Here is an 8,149-nt window from a genome sequence, read left to right as displayed (position 1 = left end):
TGGGGTGAATAGAGGTCAGCAAAACACAAATGCTAGTGGGACCACAGGGCTGGTTTCAAATCCTAGCTCTCTCTCTCTCTCTCTCTCTCTCTCTCCCTCTCTCTCCTTCTCCCTCTCCCCTTCCCCTCCCCTTCTCCCTCCCTCCTCCCTCTCCTTCTCCTTTCCCCTCCCTTCCCTCCCTCTCTCCCCCCTTTCCCCTTCTCCCTCTCTCTCCCTCCCCCTCCCTCCTCTCTCCTCTCTCCTTTTCTCTCTGTATCTTTGTGCTCTCTGTCTCTTTCCCCTCTCCCTTCTCTACCCATGGCAACTTCCCTGGCCTCCTTCCTTGGGGCCAGTGAACTCCCCACCCTGAGAGCAGTTTTCTAATTAACTTGCATTTAATATAATCTAGTTTAAATTGGCTCTTTTCACTGGTAGGGGAATAATTTATCACCACCCAGAATGATAAGCACTTAATAGTCAACACAGCCATGGTATCCACAGTTTTTATGTTAAGATGAAATGAAAAGTCCATGAAAAGTAAGGGAGTTCCCAGAGCAGGAACTGCAAAGCAAACTGGCCAACGTTACTATATTTCTAGTTTTAAGACAAAGAAAATCCTAGCAATGATCAAAATAAACACAATGTGGGGGGGGGGGGTGGAAGAGAAACAGCTGGAATCTTGGCTTTATGAAGCATATACCACTACTTTAAGAGGATCCACTGTGGTGCCAGGGAAATGTTAGTGATTCCCCCAAAACACAGACAGGAACCAATCTGATGCAGCTCACAGCAGGGACTTATTTTATTGGTGCCCTCAAATGCATCGCACAGGACAGTTTTTTTTTTGTTGTTGTTGTTGTTTTTTGGGGTTTTTTTGTTTGTTTGTTTTTTGTTTTGGAGTGGGGAGCCCCACATATGTATCAGGCTTTATAGTAAGCACCCAATGGGGTGAGTGTGCAAGCATCTAACTGGAAAGCTCTTGTGGCCTTTAACATAATTGGCTGCTGCTGGGAGTATATCATAAACTTTATATCCATTCCCCTCTGCATTGGTGGTCATTAGGCAGGGGGTGGGCTTGTAATCTGGGAGTGTAGGTTTGTTGGGGGAACAACCTGGAGACACTGGTCTTGTTCAGGCTGTAATCTGGAGACACTGGTCTTGTTGGGGATTAGCCTAGAGATTGGAGCTAGGCTCGGGTTTTGTTGGGAGACATCTTGGGAACTAATGTTAGGTCCCAGCCTGTTAGTTTACCTGAGTTCAAACTTAGGTCAGGTTCTCTAAAATGGAGTCTGAACTTAAAAGATTTGGTTTCTCACCACCAGGTTAGAAGAATGAGTCCCAGCAACTCACCTCACAGGAGGGGGCGTGGGTGGCACCAGGGACAGAACATGGGAGTGTTAGGATGGTGCTAATGAAAGATCCCCGAAGGGAGCCCCTCACTCAAGTCTCGGGAATAGCGCACACCGCACCCAGTAGGACGCTGAGACCGACTTGCTGTAAACACACAAGGAAGTTTATTGAGCTCAGGCCAGCATGCTGGGGTCGAAACTCATACGCCATGCAGGGGTAGAGGAGTTNGACCCCAACCTGAATTTTTACAGAGCTTATAAAGGAGAAAACCACAAACCAGGGGGAGCAAAGGGGAGGGAAAAGGGGAAATTCTAAAACCATAAACTGCCTACACAGTTAGGTCATATGCTAGTCATGTGTAACACTAGGCAACACACCCAGGGCTTTGTGACATTCCACAGAGGGCGTTGGGTCTTTAAGAATTGCTTTTAGGTTCCGGGTACGGTCACCTGCTGGGGACCAAGGCCCTTGAATGTAGAGGGCCTTTTAAATTTTTATTCTTCACTAAGTAGTAGAGCATTTTATATAGCATGGGTGAAGCCCTGTCTGTGTTCAATCAGCAGGAGGAGCTGAGAGTGGGGAGGAGGAGCCGGGGATCAGAAACAGTAGCGTTGTAGGTAGGTAGTGACCCATCCCTACTAACCCAGCAGTCCGGAGGCTGAGGCAAGAGGGATGAGCTTATAGACCATGTAGGATACACAGTAAGACCCTGTCTCTAAAGCATACATTTGAAATTTTTAAAACGTGGTTTGTTCTCCAGGAACAAGTCTTAGTCTAGATTTTTCTTCCCTATTCAGGGCATGCCATGACCTTGTGCTCTTGGCCCATAAACTGGGAATTTTATGAGTAGTTATCATGGGATTATTATAAACCTTCCATAGAAAACATTTAGCAAAGCAGGTGGCATGTATTTAGAGTGCAATAAATATTATATGTGATTTCATGTGCAAGTGTGGTGCTTGAAGCCCTGTGCAAGCTGAACACGTTTCCTACCACTGAACTATATCCACTGCTCTAGTTATTTACCTATTACTGTTCGGGTCTTCTTTTTTCTTTTCTTAATTATTTTATATATGTGAGTACACTGTAGCTGTCATCAGACACACCAGAAGAGGGCATCAGACCCCATTACAGATGGTTGTGAGCCACCATGTGTTTGCTGGGAATTGAACTCAAGACCTCTGGAAGAGCAGTCAGTGCTCTTAACTGCTGAGCCATCTCTCCAGCCCGCTTTCTTTTCTTTTCATAGACAGCATCTGGCTATGTGTCCCAGGCTGCTCTCAAATTCTTGATCCTCTTACCTCAGCTTCCTGAGTGCTGGGTGGATGTCACTAGGTTTGGTTTCTATTGGCTGATAGGTTATCTCTCCACTGGTGAAATGAGCCCATTCAAGCCAGATTAGATTATACACAGACAGGTTTATTGAAAAGTTGCTCTAGGGCCCAAAGCCATCATGGGGAGAGAGAAGTGGGCACTAGCTGCAGAGAGAGGAGAGAGAGGAGAGAGGAAAGGGAGGGAGGGAAGGAGGGAGGGAGAGAAGAAAAGGAGGGAGGAAGAGAGGAAGAGGGGGAGAGGGGGAGAGGGAGGGAGGGAGGGAGGGAGGGAGAGAGAGAGAGAGAGAGAGAGAGAGAGAGAGAGAGAGAGAGAGAGAGCGCAAAATGTCTGGATTATATAGTATAGAACCTCTGTGCTCTGTGGGAAGGGCAGCCCAGCACCTGGGATGGAAAGTTCAGGGTTGGGGGCAGGGTAGACCAAGTAAGGACTGAGGGATGCTGGGAGAACCTGGAGGCCAGCTCTGCTTTGATAAGTAACATATGCACCTCAGTCCCTTATCCTGGGGTGGCCACGACAGGGAGTCAGAAACCAAACCTTGGCTATTTCTAAGAATGTTTCTCTGTCCTCAAAATGACCACCCGAACCAGCAAATATATAAGGTGTCCGAGAAAATTTTTTAAATGTTCTATTAAGTTTGCTATTTTTCTCCTCTTGTGGACCCAGCCAGGAGAGTGTGCCTGACAAGAAACAGGCAAAGAAGCCAACGGGTGAATAAATAGGAAAGGGACTGGACTATTCGGTACTTGTGATACGAAGAAACCAAACAAACCTTAATGAAGTAAGATGGGCCCCTGCGTTCTAGAACCTTCTACATGTGGAGCATGGGAAGCCCTAGTTTTCACAGTGGGTGCAGCTCATACTGGTGGTGAGAGAAATCTGCAAACACAAGCGTTCCTTGTGTCCCTCAACGCACTGACAGGCCTCCTCGGCCTCCCATGTTCCTCAGAGCTAGCTGTGTTTGTTTATGTCGGTCTCTGCTGTTACATATTGGATCTGGGACCTTTCCTGCTTAATATTTAACTCGCCCTGGGGTTCCTGTGCCACATAGTTCATGGGGCTAGCAGGGTTGAATTTGAGGACTCTGTGTCTGCTGCCTTAGCTTGCACTACCGCAGAAACACAGATTTTTATATAATCAGGTCTTGTTCCGTTTCAGCCACCCTAAACAAGGTTGATAAAAAAGTTACAGCAAATTAGACAAAGCTCAGGCCATCCAATGCTCCGCCCAGTCAGACTGGACCAAAAGGTGCCACTCTCCACCTTCATTAAGCCCTTGTTAGGAATCTTTGTGGACCCAAGCATAGCAGGCTTCCAGAAGTGGGCTTAATATTTAACCCCAAGGGAGCAAAGAACAATAAACACAAAATAAAGTCTCTCGAAGCTAAGAGAGAGTCACACAGGGAAAGGTTGTCACGTTCTGGGAGGAAGGAGAGGAGACCTTGTAAGGTCTTGTCCTAGCGCGTCCTTATTCTGCTGGGTGTTTTGACAGATGTTCCTGGCAAGCAGCAGCCCGCGCTTCCACTCTCTGACCACAGAGAGCGTGTGTGTGTGTGTGTGTGTGTGTGTGTGTGTGTGTGTGTGTGTGTGTGTGTGTGAACAGAAGCGCTGGGAGGTGGTGTGGCTTATGTCATCCTAGCACGAATCTCCAACACCTCTCTAGACTTAGAGGCCGCCCCCGGACGGTCGGACGAATGACGTCTCAACTAAGACGTGTTCAGGACAAGCCGCTTTCTCTGTAACCAAAACTAAATCTCCCACGTATCCGGAAAGTGTAGCTGTGGGAGATACCATACTGCAACTGTACACTTATCAATCACTTAATTGCTTTCCTAACGGGCTGTAAAAACTCTTTGGAATCTGATAGCGCAGGACCTCGATACTGCTATCTAGCCTTGTGTGGCATTGATTTCACGCGGAATGTGTAAGCACGCACATCGTGTGTGTATATGCTGTTTATGTGTGGGTGCACATTTGTCACCATGCAGGTGTGTATGGAGGTCAGAGGACAACTTGTGGTCACCTGGTTTTCTCCTTCTACTATGTGGGTTTTTATAGGGGTTTAAATTCAATCACCAGGGTTGGTAGTAATAAGTTATTTCTCTACACTGGAGAAGTGAGTTAATTCAAAACATTAAAAATATATATAAACGTAAGTTTATTGGGAAGGGGCTCTCTGGTGGTTGAGTTCATGGCCCCAAGGGAAGAGGCCAGGTAGTCACCACTGGAATGGACACAGACGGGAGGGGAAAGAGAAAGAGAGAAAGCATATGTACAGAGAGAAGGAAAAGAGGAAGACAAGAGCCGGGCGTGGTGGCGCATGCCTTTAATCCCAGCACTTGGGAGGCAGAGGCAGGCGGATTTCTGAGTTCAAGGCCAGCCTGGTCTACAGAGTGAGTTCCAGGACAGCCAGGACTACCCAGAGAAACCCTGTCTCGAAGAAAAAAAAAAAAAAAAAAAAAGAGGAAGACAAGAGAGAGAGAGAAGGAGGTGGGGAGGCTAAAAAGTCTGGATTATATAGGGAAGAGCCTCAGGGGGAAGGGCAGCCCAGTCCCTGGGCTGGAAAGTTCAGGGTTGGGGGAGGGATATGCCAGGTAGGGACCAAGGGATGCTGGAAGAATCTGAAGGCCAGGTCTGCTTTGATATGTAAAAATATGCTGCACCTCAGTTCCTTGTCCCTGGGTCTGTAGACAAACAGGTAGCAAGGCTCTTTACCTGCAGAGTTATCTCACCTGCCCTACCTTTTAAGTTTTGATGGTTATACTTGGTTAGTTATTTCTACATCATTTAAACATTTAGCTGATTAAGATTTGAATTTAGGCAGATGTGAGGGTGGCCTGGCTCTAATCGCACAGTAGGTGGCCCACAGAAGAAGCCAGGAGGGTCAGGAGTTCAAAGTCATCTTCAGCTTCCTATCACTTTTTAGGCTAGCCTGGACCACATTAAGAACCTGTGTATGTTAGAAACAAAACAAAACAAAAAACAACCAGGGGCTGGAGAGACGACTCAGCTTTTTAGAGTACTGGCTGCTCTTACAGAGGACCCAGGTTCATTTTCCCAGCATCCACAGGGTGGCTCTGAACTGGCTGTAACTCAGTTCCAGGGAGATCCAACGCCTTCTTTGATCTCTCTGGACATCAGACATGCATGTGATGCAGGCATTCTTGCAGACAGAACATTTATACACATAAAATAAGATCTGAAATAAGAGAAAACAATTATAAAAATTTTATAACTATTTTATTTGCTTTCTTATATTTCACCCCTCCCTTCCAATCCTTATTCTCTCTACACCCCAACACTAAGTAGGAGAGAAAGGTTAGTGGGGAAATGGGGTGTAGGCCTCTTTAAACTACTTCCTACTGGATAAGAGCATTGAGTTCCTTGGAGGAAAATCCAATCTTTGTCGAGTTAGGAAATGTCCAATTTCTTCTTGTCTTTTTTTTATTCTAGACCATCAACAACAGCAGGAGCAGGAACCAGCAGGAGAAACAGTCTCTCTCACACACACACACACACACACACACACACACACACACACACCCCGTTCCTTCAAAGCTTCCTCTCAGGGCGGGCTGTGGCATTTATAGTCTCTCCAGATTCCTCCTTGGAATGATACTGTCAGCAGCTGGCAGAATCACACCTCAGCCAGAGCAGGCATGAGACATATTAATCTGCCGCTGTGGACAATCAGAAGCAGTCCCATATTCCACACCTGGGGTTAAGACAAAAGCATGTTCATATAAGATAACAAAATTCTCACTTCAGAAATAAACGTACCAAAAATACCGAGATGATTTGCCAAGTCCTGCACAGCCTTGTGGAAGGGCCATCATGGAGCAGAGCTAGCAGGTCGTGGGCTTCCATGAGTGTTGCTGGTTGCTAGATGTAAGGCTTGCTCATATAATAATGTATTACACTTCAAGTTCTTCCTTCAGGAAATATTCTCCCTGTCAAGGTTAATGACTCCATGATAATTAGAAACAGCAGGAGTCCAGTAGGTAAGGATGTGTCTAAAGTTCCTCAGTCTTGGTAAACCCTGTGACCTTTAGGACAGCCCTTAAGACTGTGGGAAAGAACTCTGAAAACATGAGTTCATGAATGTATAACTTCTCAACTGTGCAAAATATAAGGATGCAGTATGAATTTTATGAGGGGCTTCATGGACCTAAAAGAACAAAGGCAGCTGCATTAATGAACCAGCTTGTCAGAAAGATACAAAGGCAGGCAAATTTCTGAGTTCAAGGTCAGCCGGGGACAGAACAAGTTTATGCCCAAGCTTGGTGGGGATGGGATTTTACCCAGCTAAATTCATCGTTTGTGTGCACAAAGGTAGGCAGATCTTTAAACTCATTCGCTATGTTAAAAAAAAAAAAAGTACTTGCTGTCTCTTTCTAAGGATCAAGAGGCTAAGGTCGTAAAATGCTGATTTGTGGGATAGTCAAAAGGGAACCTGGGTAAATGACTGGATGTGTAAATAAAAGACTGGGCTTTGTGCTTCAAGAGAGAGCTACCCTGAGAGAACTGTGGTCAGAAAAACCAAGAGCTATCCTGTCATTACTATTCTTTTAGATTCTTTTAGAATTTTTTTTTTTTTAAATCAGAATTTCTGACTTTAGTTGGAAAACCCAAAAACTATCCTAGAGATCTGTTATGTGTTATGTTATATGCTCTTTTAGCATTTTTCTAGCAGGATTTCTGACTTTGGTCAAGCTAAGGTGGAGTTCTTCAGGATCCATCCATCTGGTTATCAAGAAGGTCTCTCACGTGGCTGGAAACTAGCCACGCAAACCAGGCTGGCTGGCCAGGGCGCCCCAGGGATCTGCCTGCCTCATCTTCACAGTAATAAGATTATAGACACCACGTGCCACTGTGCCCAACTTTTTTACATTTGTTCCTGTGTTCAAGCTCAAGTCCTGACCCTTATATGACAAAGAACTTTACCAAGTAAGCACCACCCCTCAACCCCAACCCTTTTCTGTGTCCTAAAAAATCTCAGCTTCAAACTAAGTTGAGGTCTCTGAAAGACACAACACAAACACACAAACTATGCTCTCCGAAAGACACAACACAAGCACACAAACAGTGCCTCGGCAGCAGCCTAAGTGTACAGCTCTGTTCCCAGGACATTTGGAAGGCCTGCTGACAGAATAGATAATTCGTGACCAGGAAATGTATAAATTTGTGGGGAAAAAAAAAATCACTGGGTATAAAAATCTGGGAGGAAATGTAATGTAATGCCAGGCAAAAGTCTAGTAAACCCCAGAAAAATTATAACAAATTCAATGAGCCTACTGTAAAGATCTTAAAAAACAAACAAACAAACAAACAAAAAAAAACAAAAGCAAAAAACACTAAGAACAAAAAAAGCCGAAGAATGGCAATTTTCACATCATCACTGTATATTCTTTAACGGGGAGGGGGCAATATAAATGTAAACTACTAGAATAATAATAATAATACAACAAACTAAAACAAAAAAGAAAAAT

Source organism: Mus pahari, chromosome 17 (assembly GCF_900095145.1).
Source record: "Mus pahari chromosome 17, PAHARI_EIJ_v1.1, whole genome shotgun sequence".
In the NCBI taxonomy this organism is placed as follows: Eukaryota; Metazoa; Chordata; class Mammalia; order Rodentia; family Muridae; genus Mus; species Mus pahari.
The sequence above is the reverse complement of the archived record's forward strand: the minus strand, read 5'-3'. Positions refer to the sequence as shown.